This window comes from Equus quagga, chromosome 5, assembly GCF_021613505.1.
Source record: "Equus quagga isolate Etosha38 chromosome 5, UCLA_HA_Equagga_1.0, whole genome shotgun sequence".
NCBI lineage: Eukaryota > Metazoa > Chordata > Mammalia > Perissodactyla > Equidae > Equus > Equus quagga.
The window spans coordinates 107,545,803-107,563,847 of record NC_060271.1 but is presented as its reverse complement, the minus strand read 5'-3'; the positions used below and the strand labels follow the sequence as shown (position 1 = coordinate 107,563,847).

General features: G+C 44.9%; 1 pseudogene; it reads right to left on the bottom strand.

The window, feature by feature from the left end:
- Nucleotides 1-1,165: 1,165 nt before the first annotated feature.
- Nucleotides 1,166-7,348, bottom strand: LOC124239680 (cell death activator CIDE-3-like; annotated as a pseudogene).
- Between the last annotated feature and the right edge of the window lie 10,697 nt (nt 7,349-18,045).

Sequence of the window (18,045 nt, the reverse complement as noted above, 5' to 3'; positions counted from 1 at the left end):
AAGCATTTAATTTGGGGAATAAATTTACCAGCCATGTATATTGCTCCTTTTAATTTTCCAAGGGAAATAAAGTTTATTGAGAGTCTTCAATAAACTGTCTAGAACTATTTTTGCACCTTTAAATGGTGCAAGTGTTAGTGGGGAAATGTAACACAATAGATACGGTATTCTCCCCTTAACCCCCACGTCGCAACTCTGCGCCCTCTTCCGGCAGTCTCCCAAGGGTGACCACTGGGGTCTGAGGAGTGGAGAAGCTGCCCTTCTTTGCCTTTTTCCTACCTGAGGGCACACTCCTCACATTACACTGAAGTTCCCCTCTTGTTCGTCTCCCTGCAGGACGGCACATGTTGAGGGTAGCTCTTTGCCTTGCTCCACTTTGTGATCTGAAGCACAGTGCCTGGCATCCAGTAGGCGTCTGATAACCACTTATTAAACACCCAGTGGCTAGAGGGCCTAGTGCCTGAGCAGAGAGGAAGAGACGGAAGAATAGGGCAGGAGAGAAAAGGGGCCACAGGCAAACCGCCAGTCTGCATTTGTACTTGGGGCCCGCCTTGCCCATCAAAACGTAAATGCCACCTCTTTAAAAATATGCTTGCTAATCACCCTCAATGTATGTTCCATGCTTCACTCCACAGTCAATTCCTGAAGACCCCCCTGAAATACAATCCTGCCCCCCAAAAACTTCAGACTGGTAAAAGAGAGAAGCTTCATCAAAGGACACAATCAACAGAGTGAAAAAGAAACCGACAGAACGGGAGAAAATATTTGCAAATCATACACCTGATAAAGGGTTAATATCCAGAATATATAAAGCACTTCTACAATTCAGCCACAAGAAAAAAAAAGCCAAACAACCCAATTTGAAAATTGGCAAAGGACTTGAATAGATGTTTCTCCAAAGACGATATACAAACGGGCAACAAATATGTGAAAAGATGCTCAATGTCTCTAATCATTAGGGAAATGCAAACCAAACCCACAGTGGGATATCACCTCACACTCCCTGGGATGGCTACCATGGAAAAAACAGAAAATAACAAGTTGGCCAGGATGTGGAGAAATAGGAACCCTTGTGCACTGTCAGTGGGGATATGAAAGAGTGTAGCCACTGCAGAAAACAGCACGGAGCTTCCTCAAAAAATGAAAAACAGAACTACTATATGAACCATGCAAGAGATGGAATGTTGGTATCCCCCCAATATTCACATGTTGAAATCCTATGCCCCAATGTGATAGCATTTGGCGCTGGGGCCTCTGGGGAGTGATTATGTTGTGAGGGCAGAGCCCTTATGAATAGGATTAGTGTCCTTATAAAAAAACCGCAGAGAGCTCCCTTACCTCTTTGGCCATGTGAGGACACAGCAGAAAGACAGCTGTCTATGAACTAGGAAGCTGCGCTTCACCACACACCAAATCTGCTGAAGTCTTGATCTTGGACTGCCCAGGCTCCAGAACTGTGAGAAATAAATTTCCGTTGTTTATAAACTACTCACTCTATGGCATTCTGTTACAGCAGCCCAAACAGACTAAGTCAATCCAGTAACTCCACTTCTGGGTATATATCCAAAAGAATTGAAAGCAGGATCTCAAAGAGATATTTGCATACCCAAGCTCATAATAGCACTAGTCACAATAGTCAAGAGGTGGAAGCAACCCAAGTGTCTATTGATGGATTAATGGATAAATAAAACGTGCGTATACATACAATGGAATATTATTCAGCTTTAAAAAAAGAAAAAAATTCTGAGACACACGACAACAGGAATGAACTTTGAGGACATTATGCTAAGCAGAATAAGCAAGTCACAAAAAGTCAAATCCAGATCACTTATATTAGATATCTAGAGAAGTAAAATTCATAGAAACAGAAAGTACAGTGGTGGTTACTAGGGAAGGAAGAGAGGAATGGGGAGTCGTTTAATGGGTACAGAGTCGCGGTTTTGCAAAATTAAAAATTCTGGAGATTGGTTGCTCAGTAATATGAATATACTTAACACTGCTGAACTATATACTTAGAAAGGTTTAAAATAGTAAATTTCATGTTATCCGTTTATCACAATTTTTAAAAAGAGAGAGAGAAGCTAGATGCAAAAATAATTCTAAACAGTTTATTGAATAATCTCAACTATTTGGGGGATAAAAACATGACTTTTGGTCCTATAATTGCCCCTAAGTAGTCCAGGTTCTCTGTCCTTTTTCTAAATAGTGCGTTCCTTAATCACTTCTTTGCCATATTCCATAGATTTCCATTAACCTTCCATAGCTTTCCAGTCACCTTTAACGGTTTCAGATTTAAGACTCAGTCTTGTTCATTCTAAAACTTCGAGCCTCGGCACCACCTCCCCTTCCATCATAGAGGCTGGATCTGTCTGTGGCTCTAGTCTACACTTGATCTTCTCTTTGCCCGTAGCATCCTCCCCTTGCTGGTCCTCCAGAGTGTGCTGGGTCAGGAAAAGGAAGGGGTAAAGGGCAAGTGTCTCCTTCCCTCAATGGCAAAGGTGACACAGCTCCATCTTCCACACTCCTCAAGGCAGGGGTGCTGGGCCCTCACTGCTCTGCAGTATCCCTTCCCATCATCCCCCTCCCGTCCTCTTGCCCCTGCTCCAAACTGCAAGAGCAGAACAAGAAGTCTGCGGGCCGAGCAAGCAGCCACCTGGGAAGACAAAGCCCGACCCCCCTTTTTGCAAACACCTCTGTTTTTTTTCTGGTTCTCTTAGATCCCCACCCCTTTCTTGGCTTCAAAGAGTGGAGTGAATAACCTCTCTCCCAAAAACCAGTCCACCTTCTCCCTTTTCAACCCTCTTTTTTTATGAACAGATGGCAGAGAAAGGGCAGGGTAGCTTGGATGGGGGGATGGGGGCCAGTTCTGCCTCCCCTCTAGACAGGACGGGAAGTCTGGCTGATTCCAACTTCTACGGGCTGAGTGGAGCTCTCTGAAGCAAGAGACCTTTGATTCTCATCACCAGATCCTAGCTCAAACTAGTGGTGTCATAGGTGGTCGAAGAGGGAGAGATGACTTTCAGTAAGAGAGAATCAGGAAAACATTTTGCAGGGAGGGAACATTTGAACTGGGCCTTCAAGGGCAGGTCAGACACGGCAAAGTAGAAACTAATGGTCAGCTGAGGGGGGGGGAAGCAGAGGGCATTCTAGATGGTGGGCCCAGCAGAGGCGAAGACCCCAAGACAAGGAGTTGCAGGACTTACAGGCAGTACCGCTTAGCTACATCAGATACGCATGAAGGGGATCGTAGAAATGAGGTTGGAACATGCCCAGCCATGCCCAGGATTCCATTTCATGTTGTATTTGGCTCAGCCTGACCTCAGTCTGTCCCGTGATGCTTTCAGGACGGGTGAAGACAGCTGTGTGGCCATTCCCAGGACCAGTGTTTGGGTTAGCACATTGGTTCTGAAGTTCGCTTATGCTGGCAAGGAGCTGTTTGGAACGGTTGTCAGCCTTGAACGCAGGGTACATTTATGGCTTATGTTTTCCTTTGTCTCAAGACGAAAAATTTCCTCTGCAGCCAATGATATTTTTCTGCGGGCTTCATGCAGAAGTGCCAGCTGTTTCCCCTTGACTTGGATCACTCCACACAGCTCATTCTAACCTGAATGACACTGCCCAAAACACCCTGGGTGTCTGTCCAGCCTGCCCTGAATTCCCATCATGCACAGCCCGATCTTAGCATAAGGAGGCCCACTCAAAAAAAGACAGCTGGAGTTGAGCTATGACCACTCACTGGCCACGTGACTTTGGACAAGTCAGTCTCTGAAAACCCCCAATTCCTCAAAAAAATGAGGGGTGAATACTATCTGCCTGACATAGGATCAAATGAGGAAAGTATGTGTGTGAACATGCAGTGAAAAGTGTCAAGTGACACACAAACGTAAGAAGTAGTGACAATGATGTGTCACCTTATACGCTGAATGCAGCATTTCTCCTCCTCTCAAGCCCCAGAGAACATAAGTACATAAGGAAGTAGACAGTATTTACATTCCCAGGGGGAGAGAGGCTGTGCACGGAGGACGTGAGAAATAATACTGCCAGCTCAAAATAAACATTGGTGTCACAAAAACACTGCTTCCAGCCCCCTGGTGTTTGGGGTCCTTCCTTTCTCTGTTCCACCTCCCTGCTCTTTCCTTCTATTTCTATGGCACCTATCACCATGGTATCTAGGTACTCAAATAAACACATTAAGTGTAAAACAGAGCTATATGTGGGAAGACACACTCCCCTCCTGAAGCCTTATCTCCTGAAGCTGAACTTGGAGGAGGAGCAACAAGGTGGAACTGACTCCCTAGATGATGGAATCTTGAGATTTCATATGGGAGAAGAAGAGAAGCAAATAGCAAATATCTATCAAACGCCCACAGGGTATAACACCTTATTAGCTGCCTGGAGATTCACAGTAATGATTTCGTGTTCCTTGCCCTCAAAGACTTACAGCGTCTAAGGCAATAGAAGACTCTTCAAAATATACAAGCAGCATAGGGACATTAGATGACACCAGGGCTTGTCCTTGCAAAGAGGAGGGAGCTCATCTTCAGAAATACACCAGTTCAACCCAGAAGTAAACTCTGTCTCATCTCATACTGTACCACGGGCATCCCTAACTAACAGATAAAAGCCACCACTAGGAAGATGTGTTAAAGGGAGGGGAGGATGAGTGGAAGATCTGCAGAAAGGAGCAGACAGTGCTAAACAGGGGAAGCTTGTTCCAAACCAGGAGATGATTTTTGTATCTATCTCATCAGAGCAAGGTAGCCCCTTTTGAGAGAAAAAGTCTCTAATAACATCCAGAGAGAAGTCAGACCCTTGGTTCTGGCTCCCATTCTGCCACTACCTCACCACGTAATCTAAAGTGATTACTTAATCTCGTCTGATAAATAGGGAGTTACAGACCTTCAGCGTTGGATGAAACTCTCTCATCATATTTTACAAACCGCAAGTCAGGATATGATTAGACAAAACATCCTTATTCTGTTTCCACAAGCAAGAGGCCTTCTAGAGAGTGTGGAGTGAATGTGGGCATGCTGGAGTTTCCAGGACACGCGACTGTTTATAGTCACCATCACAGGCAGGACACTGAAAATAGCACTGTCCCAGAAAGCCTGCAACAAGGGCTCGCAGGAGTGGGTGGGCTTCCAGCCAGGAGGTTCCTTCCCAGGACATTGCCATGTGGTCAGCAGCACCTTCGTGAATATCTCCAGGGGCTAGTTTTAAAATTGAGGCAAAAATCTGCTTCCTCGTAATTTATTCCTTGGTCCCAATTCCGCCCTTCAATCCCCCACAGAATGAATATCTCCTCTTCCACAAACTTTCTAAATATTTAAAAAGAGATTGGTCCTTGAACGTCTTCTTTATTCTAAACCAAATATCCTTAGTTACTTCAACTGTTTCCTGGTTCCAGCCCTGTTATCCAGGATGCCCTTTATAACAACTGTATGCTAACGGACCATACATCTTTTTAGAGAAATGGTTTGACCAGAGTCGTGGCACACTTTAGCCATGAGGGGCAGCTCAAGGTTCCCTTAATCCACCCTAGAAGAGGAGGCAGTTAGGACCTGGTCAAGGGTACAGAGTCGGGCAGACATTCTTTTGGCCTCTTCCACTCCCTCGGAATCACATGCCTCTGGTCTTGCCACAAGGACAGGGACTGCCTTCTGCATGGGGAGGCAATCTGCCCCTGCCAGCAGGACCCAGGTGAAGCCAGGCAAAGGAGATATGGAGTGGTTGGCCTAGAGCTCTACTCTAGGCCTAGAGAAATGCTGTAGTCCCTTTACCCAGGCCTTCAAAGGACCAGGTAAAAAGGTCAGATAAAGAAGACCAAAGAGGCTTTTCACCTACCTTTGGCCTGGATGTAGGTTCAAGGGAAAGGAGTGCTTAAAGCTCACCCAGCCATGAGGGCTAGCTAAGACCTAGCCATCTGCAGCCAATCAAAGAGTAACAATAGGACAATGACATGATGACATCGGTTGGCCCAGGTGCTGTGCTTGTATCAATGCAAGCAAACATTGCATTTACCTTTTTAACCATTTTCTCTATTGGCTCATATTGAAGCTATGGATTACAAGGAAAAATTTTTCCCTAAATAAAACTAAACCTAGATGCTGCAAGGTTTAGCATTGGAAGGAGAAGTCCAAGAGGAAGGGATGACTATCTAAGGAGCCCCAACTCTATTCCTAACCTTTGGGCTTTTTCATTTCAGTTACCAAGTCAATGCCACGCTGGGACCTAGGGGCTACGGCCTACTGTCACAGTTGTAGTCTGAGTGTGGACATCACCCTTTCCCTCAAGTATTGGTTTTCTTCTGGCTCTGTGAATCCGGGTGGCCTTGCCAGTATGTGGGTTGGCTCCAACATAGCTAATTTCTCCCGAGGTCATAGGCTCTAACCCAATTCACTCACTCTCTGAGAGATCTATACACTTGCCTAAAGGATCTGATACAAATCTCCAGGTGCCCTCCTCAGGTTCCTCATTCTACACAGAGGCCACCATCGTCCAGCCCAGCCCCCAACAGTCCCCTCATTGGCAATCTCCACATCCTCAATCTCTATACAAAGTGGGACCACCTATTCTGCAGCCTGCCCAAGTTTTCCCTATCAGATTCAAACTTCAGAAATGTTCCTCCTCCTTAATAGAGTGACATAATGAATGACCTCACGGTTCAGGTAGGACCCCGCCTCTTCATGGAGAGATGTACCCTTAAGCACGATAACACAGTACTCACAAAACTAGGCAGTCAGTCTGGTCGTTGGCCAAGAAAGGCCTCCATGGACTTGGGCCTTCATTACAGCATCTTCAGGCAGGTCTGGATGAGGGATGAGGCCTTGCCCTTGGAGGGCTACCCTCCCTCTGTGGCATGCAGGACCTGCTGCATGTAACAGGAGGTGCTGAGCAGCACGTAGCCTGTGGCCTGTGGCCTGTGGCCTGTGGCCTGTGTGCTGAAGAAGGCCCAGTGAAGAGCTTCCTTCAGAATGTGCAGTGCAGACTATGGGGAAGGGAGCATGTGCCAGAGAGAGCTGCCTTCAGGTTCAGGTAGCCAAGGAAGTCCTGCAGGTTCACCTTGTGCAGGTAGAAAGTTATGCATGTCTCGTGCATCTTCTTGGCAGTCTTATGGGAGAGGGAGAGTTGGGACCCAGGCCCCTGCTCTGATGGGGGCTGCACCTTCTGAAGCACCATGCCCTCTGCCAGACCCCAGAGCTACACTTCCGTCTGTACAGTTGCGCCGTCTTCCTCCAGCACCAGGGCGTCTCAGACCTCGTGCGGGAGGTCCTCCAGCTTGGCCAGGTGCCCCTCCACACCACTGGTCAGCACTGCTTATTCGGCAGGTGAGTGCTCTCGGGGCCATTCCACTTGCACTTTTCATAAGCCCAAGATGACTGTTGTGAGGGAAAAATAACATTAGATGATGTAATTCCAGCTTTAGTACCTTTCTGGAAAGAAGTGAGGATACAAAGAAATATAGACACACAAATACATGGATTTTAAGTACTTGAAAATGTTAAAGAGCTCGTTTTAAAAATCCTTAGGCAAAACCATCCGCTTTTCAACTTAATTCCCCTTTCCTCACAGGCGAGCCCTGCCTGGGGCCCCGTCCGACCGAGGGGAGCCGCCCCGCGCCGGCCTGGAGGGCGCCCCCTCTGTCTCCCGGCCCGGGCTCCAGCTCGCCCCCTCGAGGCCGGCGCCGCAGGACAGGCGCTCCAGACACGGCGTAAAGGCCGCTGGCTTGTAACTGCGAGGACTCGGACACCCTCCGCTTCGTCCCCGCGGGAGGGCAGGCTGAGGGCGGCGCGGACGGGCAGGACCGCGGGGTCCCACCGCCGAGCGCCGCGCAGGCTCCCGCTGCGGGCCTTCTGGCCACCAGGTGGCGCCACGCGGCTGCTCGCGCGCCACTGCAGGGCGCTCAGGGGCCGGAGGACGCGGGGTAACTGGCCCGGGTTAACCGGCCCCCCGGCCTCCCTCCATCGGTTCGAGCACACGAGCCGCTTGCCCGGGGCCGACGCGGACAGGCAGCTTCAGGAGGATTGCTAAGCAATCTTGCAAAAAAAAATTTTCTACCCCGCGCAGCACTCCCGAATCAACTTAAAAATAACAAATAAACTGTGATAAGGGAAATTGTTGGCGACCGTGGGATAGTACAGAACAGCATGGACACAGGCAGCAAGAGAGGGTGCTGCTTAAGAAGGAGTGTGGGTTCTGGGGTCTGAATGACTGTGTTCAAACCCTGCTTAACGACCTTGTGTGCGTTTTTAACCGCCGTATCACCTCATTGCCCATCTGCAAATGCAGATAATTTACATAGAACTCACCTCCTAGGGTTGTTGACAGGAATTAAATGAATTGATACACGCTGTAAGTAATGTAATACCAACCTCACAGGGCTGCGAGGATTAAATACAGTCTTTCGTGTGAAAGTGTCTTATTAACAGTAATATAAATACTGCAAGGTCTGAGACACTCTGATGCTGGCTACTGTTATTATTATACCAAAAAATGAGATAATCCTCTCCAGAGAAGCTCGAAAATATCTCAAAGTACAGCCTGACCCTGCCTTCTATCACATTAGCGCTTTGTCAGTCAGACGGTATGTAGCGACATAGGAGTAGTGCTGAATTTCAAAAACATATAGTTGAAAGAGGACTTTGTTATTGGTCTGGTTTCTGTCTTCTGTCTCAAAGTGCTTTTGTGTGTGTGTGTGAGGAAGATTGGCCCTGAGCTAACATCTGTGCCAATCTTCTTCTATTGTGTATGTGGGACCCCACCACGGCATGGTTTGATGAGTGGTGTGTAGGTCCTCACTGGGGATCCAGCCACAAACCCTGGGCCTCCAAAGTGGAGCCTGGGAACCCAACCACTAAGCCACTATGATCTTATGTAAAGAATATTAGGCAGGTGTGTGTATGTGCATGTGCGTGTGTGTGTAGCTTAAGTCAATAATTTAAAATGCTAACATAGTTCCAAAATGCCTTGAGGAAAAAAATTTGATTAAAATTTCGGTGCGAAAGTGACAATGGCGCCGTAAGGAACACTCTGGGCAGACAACGGTTCCTCTGACCCCTGCAAGTATTGGGTGTATGTCCTAAAACCTTCAAGTGTCTGGAGAAATGGTTTCTTTTTTAAGATGGATCATATCCTGCTCTGAGCGCAGGAATCTGAGTAATGAGGCGAAATCTCCTTCCCTCACTGGGGTAATTCAGCCTGGGACGGGTCACCATGGATAAAAGAGTGCTCTCTGGATTCTCGCCGGGAGGGAACCAGTGACTGAACACAACGTTCCTTCCTTAGAAAGAACACATCTCTTGAGAGGCGGACATACTTTTCCAGCAAAGAAACTGCTGCTCCAAAGTTTTCGTTACTGATTTAATATTCAGTTTCAATTTTTGTGTCAAATGTTGGTGTGGAAAAGATTCTCGTGTCGTGGGAAATCTATGGATTGATGAATACAACAGATTGTGCATGGAGGCAATATTAAATAAACGAGCTTTAAAACCAATTTTGTAATAGTCAAGTGTTTACAAATGAAATGATATAAGATCTGGGATTTGCAACTGACTCGGGGAGGGGATGTAGAGCATAGACAAAACAGAACTGGTCAGATATTGACAATTATTGAAACTAGGTGATGGGTCCGTGGGGGTTCATCAGACTATTTTCTCTACTGTTGTAAACATTTGAAAATTTCCTTATAAAAAAGTTAGCCAAAACTCCCAAAGGTATGGCTTTCTCTTGTTTGAATGACAGATGCTTTTAAAAATTAATTCATAAAAGTGCATATAATATTATATATATTCTGTACATATATAATTATATTATATATAGATACACATATATACTTTTATATGTATATATAATTTAATATGTTCATGTATTAAATACACATATAAGTATACTCATTTTGCAAAGGAGGACGCTGAAACTAAATGCAAGGGAGTCCAGGCATACAGACACACACACATACACATCTACTCTCATTTGTAGTTTAAATAGGCTGAGTGGATTCTCTCACTGACAGTGGTATACAGATCTTAGTGCTGTTCTCTTATTATATTTATAAAGTAGGACCTGTCTTCTTCTCATTCTCAAAACAGGAAAAACATGACCATGTTAAACCAAGCAGAGAGACTGTCTAGGCCTAGATACATAATTCCCAATCTCCTCCATTCTCTTCTAGCAAGCTGAATGAGTTATTTAGCAGAAGTACACTTTTGACACTAGTGTCCCCTTTTCCAACCATTATTCTCCAGTGTCTTGGTTAGGATTCCAAAAGTCCCCTAATGATAGGTCTCCAATTCCTATGGCCTCTGCATGTTGGCGATGAGAGTGCTTAGGGATCAATAGAGCTGAGCAGCAGGTGCCTCTCTCCTGAGTCCTTCCTTCTATCGGGGTACAGGCATTCAGGCCAGAGACACAAAGGTCCAGGAGAGCATAAGTCTTTTAGGGATCAGGACCCTCACACTTCCGGGAGAGGGGCAAGGAGGTGACCATTACATCTATGGCTATTGGCTGATGATCTGAAGCCCAGATCAAGAACTCTTCAAGATCCTCCTCTTCTTATAAAATCCAAATGTTAAAACCTTGATCCTTCTGGGAGGATGTAATCATCCCCTTCTCCCCATTACCATGCTGATTTGGGCACATTTCCTATGCCTTGCCTTAGATTTGTTGATACATTTGTCAGAGTCCCCACTAGACGACAGACTCTATGAAGGCAGAGATCAGCCCGTTCATCTTTCAGTTCCTCAGTGCCCAGCTTCCTAGAAAGTAGGTGCCCAATAAATGTTGATTGATTCGATGATGCAGATCATTGGAGTCCCTCGCTGTTGCCTTGACTTTGCTCTCTCTTACGCCATCTGCAGCTTACTTACAGGTTGGGGTTTTTTTTTACGTCATTCACAAATCACTGGGGGTTTTCTTTTTTTGTTTGCTTCTTGATAGAAATGCCCCAGATCCAAAGGCTCCTTGCTAAGCAAGGGATGTGCTAGCTTGAAGGTTCACAAGGGTATTATTAACTATAAAATTTAGGAACTACCACAGGTGTTGCCGGTGAGGAAAGAGTGGTTGTGAACTATAGCCCTTTACATCTGTCATCCATTTTCTCCTCCTTGGAGTCATTTCGCCCTTGGGCTAAAGTGGAATGGCCTGCCTTGGTCACTCAACAAGTAATATGTGGAAGAAAGCCCAAACCGAGCTTCAGAGCTCAGCATCGTCCTTCCTATTTGAAGCAGACCTTCTCTGTGTGACTGCAAAGCCCAGGCAACAACCCACAAGTGGAAGATGTTATGGCCCATGGCCTTATTTATTAAAAATGGTCACGCCCTTGCTGACGGCTGCCCTCTGAGGGGATCTGTTCCTTCTGCTGTTCCAACCAGCGCAGAGTTTGGCTGCCTTTCTAGAAACATCCCTAACTTTAGCGTTTTTTCCTTCTACCTATCCCACTAAGGCTTGTTGTATAAAACACGCTGTGTGGCATGCCTCCATTCATTCTTTGCCCACGTGCAGCCAGGACAATTGTGTTGCTTGTGAGAATATGACGCAATCTCTGCAGTGGTCAGCAACTGCCAAACAAGCTGGAGTGTCCAGCATCTCCCAGGTCTGCCTACAGCCCCCACTTAGGTCATCTTGTACACCTCCATCAGGTCTATCTTCCTAAAATGCTCGCTCTCCTTGGGCCACTTCTCTTTTAGGAATCTACAGTGACTGTCCATTGCCAACTGTGAAGGAAAGAGACAGCACATTTGGTGGGCAACCACTACCCTATGCACCAGCGAGGGCTGGGTGGTTTGCGTGCTCTGTTCAAGCCTGTGAGGTGAGTGATATTCTCTTCGTTCCTCAGATGCAAGCTCTGCAGCTCGAAGAAGTTAAGAAACCTGTTCCAAGTCATATACCTTGCAAGCGGTAGAGCTAGGACTGATCCTAAAGTCCACATTCTTTCTTCGACACCAACTGCCCATGTGGGTAGAATACAGATTAGTAAGGCATCCTGGAATTCAAACGTTTCCTCATTTGTTCCCCCCTCTCCAACATGCCCTCACCCTCCAGTACTTTCCAAAGAAGTACTCTGCCACAGTCAGATCTTTCTCTGAAAGGCCCTCACACACCTTGTTCATTCAGGCAATGAATTAATACTCACCTACCATCAAGGACTGAAGGTGCAAATATGTAAATGACTTTCTCACAACAACTGGGAAAGTAAATGGCAGGGTGAAAACTCCCAGGCCTCTGCCTTCAATGCCTCTACACATTCGTCCACCTCAGAGCCTGCCCCTTCTCAGTGCCCTCCAGCCAAAAAACACCAAGAACACCCCTACAGTCAGCTGTGGGTTCACTGACTCGTTGCAATGAGGGAGACTGCATACCCTCAGTAAGTGGGTGTGAAAAACGGCTTCTGATAGGATTTGGGCTTGTGTTCAGTGATCCTGGGGAGGGTTCAAGGAAGTGGGGCTCTACTCCCGATTGGATGTTGTCAGGAAGCGGGGCTGATTCCATGATTGGGACCTTAATTCTTATCTAGAAGGCAGGAGGAACAAAGCAAGCCTACAGCTGTAATTGGAAAAGAAGCAGCAGTTACTCTTGTTACCCAGGATAGAGGAATGTTTGGTGGTCATTTTTGTGGTCTAGACAATTTCTTGTTTTGATTATAGTCAGACATAATTACAGACTGGTCTTGTTTTTGTTTTGATCCATCGCAATCACAGAGTGGCCTTGTCTGACATGGGCATTCTGTGAGATTGTCTGTATTTAACAAGAGTGTACCACAGACTAGCCAATAGTACTAGGCCAGCTGCTTTTCTCTTTCTCACTCTCATTCCTCTTTCTTGATATTGCTGGTGTTACAGTTCACACATTTGATGTCCCCTATCTTCATCCCTCCCCACAGCCCTATCTGGGCCCTAGTTCTTTCACTTCGCTGAACTTCTGCCTCCATCATACAATTTAGCGCTCATTGTGTGTGGACATACCCATGGAGGATGAACCCACGTAGAGGGGCCCAGGAATTTCTGGAGGAGAGTGGGACCAGCCCAGAAGAGTTGACGTGCACAAAGAGCCCAAGCAGGCCAGCTTTGGTGACTACCCAGCAGAGTGTGACGGGGGAGGAAGAGGAAAAGCATTCCCCTTCCTGAAGAACTAAGGCGCTGCTGGGATTTTAGGAATCTGAGGGGACATGGCGCCATCTTGTAGCTCTGACACAGCCATGAGCAAAGATAGCATCTGCCTCTGTGTTGTGTAAGACCCCTCCCAAAACAAGAGAGGGCTGGCTTCAAAATCACTGGGTGAGTTTTAGCGGGGACTGGGGAGTACTGCCGAATGAAAGATATAACCATTGTATGATCCACAACGTACATCCACAGACTGGTGAAGCCTGCGGAAACAAGGGTTATGTTTTTTTGTGTGTTTTACAAAAGCACTTTTAAAAATTATAATACACACTCGTTGTAAAAGTTTAAACAAATTGAATTACAGAAAGAAAAAAAATCCTGTCTTCCTCCTCTGTCCAATCCCACCCTCTTAAAGTAACCGGTATTAGCATGTTAGTGTGTATCATTCCATTCTTTTCCTGTGCTTATACAAACATAGAATTACCTATTTAGAGTCTTGTTTTTGCTTCTTACAAAAACCTGATCATGTTCTTCAAATTATTCTACCACTTGCTTATTTTCACTTACCAATATGTCTTCTACACTTTTTCAACTCAATACGTATAAATGTGGTTTGTTCGATTTGATGATTGTATAACACGCCATACGATGGATGCACCATAATTTACTAAATCAGCCCATCATTAATCATAGGTTATGGTTGTCTTATCAGCTTTGTTTGCTAATGCTTTATCTGAGCTAGTCTTGTTTTAGCTTTAGTCTCCTAAATAACAGAGAACATGTCTAAAATACAGGTTTCCTTCCTAGACCTAACACATCACTACCTACACACATCAACATTTGACATGACATGATTATTCTTTTAATTTTGGAAATGCTCATAACGTCTTCTTCTTGTTTGCTAAAAGGAAGACAATTCTTAGGAAGAGAGACTCAAATTTGGCACATTTACTGAGCAGGGGCAGGTAACGTTTAATTTCCTAATCCCATATGGTCCAATTTTTCTCCATATGTCAATCTCCCTCCCAACAGGTGCATCATATTTTCCCATGGAAATACACCTATATCACTAGAGAAATCATTTAAATTCTACCTCTGTATCATAAAATTATTCAAGTTTTAGAGCGAGGCTGCCTAATCCAACACCCTCATTTTAAAGATGAACAAAGTGAAGCTTGAAGGGATTCATAATTTAGCCAAAGGCACATGGCTACTTAGCCAAGCAGCTGGGGCCAGGAACACTCCAGAGCGCTCTTCACTGTAGGACACAGCCCCTTGAGGGCTTAAGGGTGCTTGGAGCACAACGCATAGGCAATGGTATTTTTATTTGAGGAGAATTTAAAAGTCGGTCATTAACTTTTCTCAAAGACTTTGAAACAGGTAACTGATTCTTGCTACTTGCTACTCACCCCTCTGAAGAAGGAACTCTGTCCACCAGACCCGGAGTCTGTAACTTGTTTTCCCCATGAGGTCTGCTCTTGCCCCAGCTTGCAGTTTTCTCTGCAACCAGCAGCTAATTGGGTGGCCACTGCTCCTTTGTCCTTGCATTCCCACAATATCCAGTGTGCCCTGGCCTGGAGTTGAGGCGCTTATTATCTGATTATACAAAGGTAAAATCTACCAGTTGTGGCTGGAGAGGATTGTCAGGAGTGATACAGATTTGTAGAGCCTAAAGATTATAAAATTTTTGAGATCGTCTTTAATGGAAAACTATACAAAAATATCTTATTTTTGCTATTTATACAAAAACATATAAACACATCACTAGGTTCCCTCCCAGTGCCTTAGAAAAGGCCAGGTTCTAGCAAATGAGGGATGCTGAGTCTTGATTTCCTTTAGCTTCAGGGTGAAATTGCTCCGGCACCTTACATGGAGTAACGTAGGACACACCTGAGGCACCCTTTCTAATCCCTCACACGTAGTCAGACGGAGCTGCTCAGACCCCTCTGGGAGGTAGAACACAGTAACTGTAAGACCCAGAGCTATCAGGGCAGTTTCTATTTCAAATATTTCACCAGACCACGTGGCAAATGATGCAACTTGACTTTTCAAAAAACACAGGTGAGAATGCTACAGAATGAAAGCACAAAAGACAAAGAAAACAAAGAAAAAAAAAAATCAAACCAACTCCCCCACCCCCGCAAAGGAGTACAAATAGGAACGGAAATACCAATTGTTTCCTATGGATGTTTTGTTTCCGGTCTCAGAATGGAAAGAATGAACCCAGGAAGGACAATAACAGCACACAGCCTCTGCAGAGCACAGAAGTTTCCACCTGCTAAGAAAACAGCAGGAATCTTTAACAGAAAATTATCTTCCCTTATTGGGTCACAATAATTATGTCGCCAAGAAAATCTTCTTAGACTTACTCTGGATAAGAAATAAAATGTACCTTGAAAAGATAAGTTTAAAAGACTAGCAAATCTCCTAGTCCCTGTCCTCAGGATGAAAAGTCCCTGTCCTTTTCATCCCATAGTAATCAGACCCGAGATTTCAGAGCACAATATTGAAGCTGCTGTGCTGTGTAGGTCTCCCATGCCCAAAAACTCGGGCAACTATTCCACAGACTTCTAACGGGCTGTCAGCGAACAGATGTGCAGTAAAAAGCTGCTCACCAATTTATGACTCATCCATGAGGGTCAGGGAAGAGGTGTTCATTTTGCTCTCCAGGAGACACCCTGTATCTGAAAGGCAGCTGACACATACCTAGCTCTTCCAGGGTTAGCACAGAGCATTTACTGCCTGTTCAAAAATGTTAACAGTAATCATAATAAGTCATAACTACTGTTTACTGAGACTTACTATGTGCGTTAAATGTATTATCTCATTGAATCTTCATAACAACTCTACCACCATTCCTATTTTATCTACAAGAAAACAGAGATGTTAAGACGTACACACTGTCGTTTAGCTAATAAGTGCTAAAGCTGGTATTCAAACAGTACTGTCAGACTGCAGAGGCCATTCATTTAACCACTATGCTTTCCTGTCTCCTTTGTGCAAAAGATGGATTTCTGAGAGGTTAACTCAAGAAGAAAGCAAAAAAGCAAAACTTAAGCATATCTACAAAGATTAGCCAATCCCTGCTTAGTAATGACGCCAATAGAAACCGGTCTGGGCCGAGCTCCATTCCCTCACCAGTCCCAGCATCAGTCACCTGGGTACTTACAAAAAAGGCCAATTCTCTGGCCCATTTCAGACCTACTGAGTCAGAATCTCTGAGGAATCCCCATTTTACATGCCCCACCCACCCAGCCCAGGCAATTCTGCTGCACACTGCAGTTTGAGAACAGCTGCTTGTGGGATGCTCATTCCTCCTGTCTCGCCTGGAAGACCAAGTTTATACCTGTTGTCCTGGCATAAGCATCAATAGTGCCCCTCTTTATTCTCATAAGAGTTTCAGTTTAGGCAATTTCCATGTATATATTTCTGTATTTTTCATACCAAAAATCAGACCATAGTGTACTTTATAACCTAGATTTCTTATTTAATGATTCCTACTTTTCCATTCAAATAAAATTTTATCTTTTCTAATACCAATCCACATTCAGATTTCCTTAGTCATCCCTAAAATGTCCTCTACCTCTGGTTTGATCAATCAACACTTTGCATTTTAAAAGTTTTCTGTTCTAAACTAATGACAGTTTCTCTCTTTTGTTAACACTGACTTATTAAAGAGATCAAGCCAGAAGTGCTATGGGCTGTGCCATCTTTTGGATTTTTCTGGATACCTCTTTATGGTGTTACTTTGTTTGTTCTTCTGTTTTCTATATTTTTTATCAACTGAAAATTAAGGTTTGATGGAGTCAAGTTTGGCTATACATCACAAGTAATGGTATTTACTTCATCTCTGTATACTTCAGGAAACATGTAACATCTGGTTGACCTTCCATTAGTGATGTTAAGATCAACCACTGGAAAAGGGTGATGACTTTCTGATCCCGTGATGGGAGAGTTACATTTTTCTTCTTGCAGCTAGAAAGTAATCTGTATGGAATCATTTTCTATGTAGTTTCCCATCAACTACACACCTGATGCTTTTAACACCATTGCTAATTGTTGCCTGAGTTAAAGGTGTTACAGAATGTTGATTTGCTAATTTTATCAATCCTACTACATTATTGGTCAACATTCCTTGGTAAAATAGAGATATTTTCCTCATTATCTGGAACCGTTTGGTTACCAGAAAAGGCAACCAATGTTATAGAAAGGCAAGTTCAATGTTTATTTCCTTCCCTTTACCATTTTTCACTTAAAGAGCTAGTTTAATAGCCCCTCAGGCCCAATTTCTGGGGTCCTTTTGCAATATCTCCATCAAAAGAGTGAGCATCTTCTAGAAAAGTCTAGTGGTTGTAGAACTAAATGCCAAAAAGTTTGGCCACACTGTGCACAGACGTCATTGGCCATCAGAAATATTCCACTGAAGGGGCCGGCTCCGTGGCCGAGTGGTTGAGTTCGCGTGCTCAGCTGTGGTGGCCCAGGGTTCGGATCCTGGGCGTGGACATGGCACCGCTCGTCAGGCCACGTTGAGGCGGCGTCCCACATCCCACAACTAGAAGGACCTGCAACTAAGATATACAACTGTGTACGGGGGGGGAGGGGGGTGGTGGGGAAATAAAGCAGAAAAAAAAAAAAAGATTGGCAACAGTTGTTAGCCCAGGTGCCAATCCTTAAAAAAAAAAAAAAAAGATATTCCACTGGAAACTGCATTGTTAAGTGTTGACCCAAGCTAATTACAATTTTCACATGTGACCCAAATCCTGTACTGCATTTCTCTGAGCTAAGGCAGATCTTGAAGAACGCTTCGTTTATGACAGAACACACTCTTGCCTCTCAGAAAAGAGCTTTCACTAAGCAGAGGCAGAGCTGTTCTAGTTAATGGACTCTCAACAAGCAGGAGCACTGTACCAAGCTATGGGACAATGATTCTTTGTGTTCTGAGTTGATA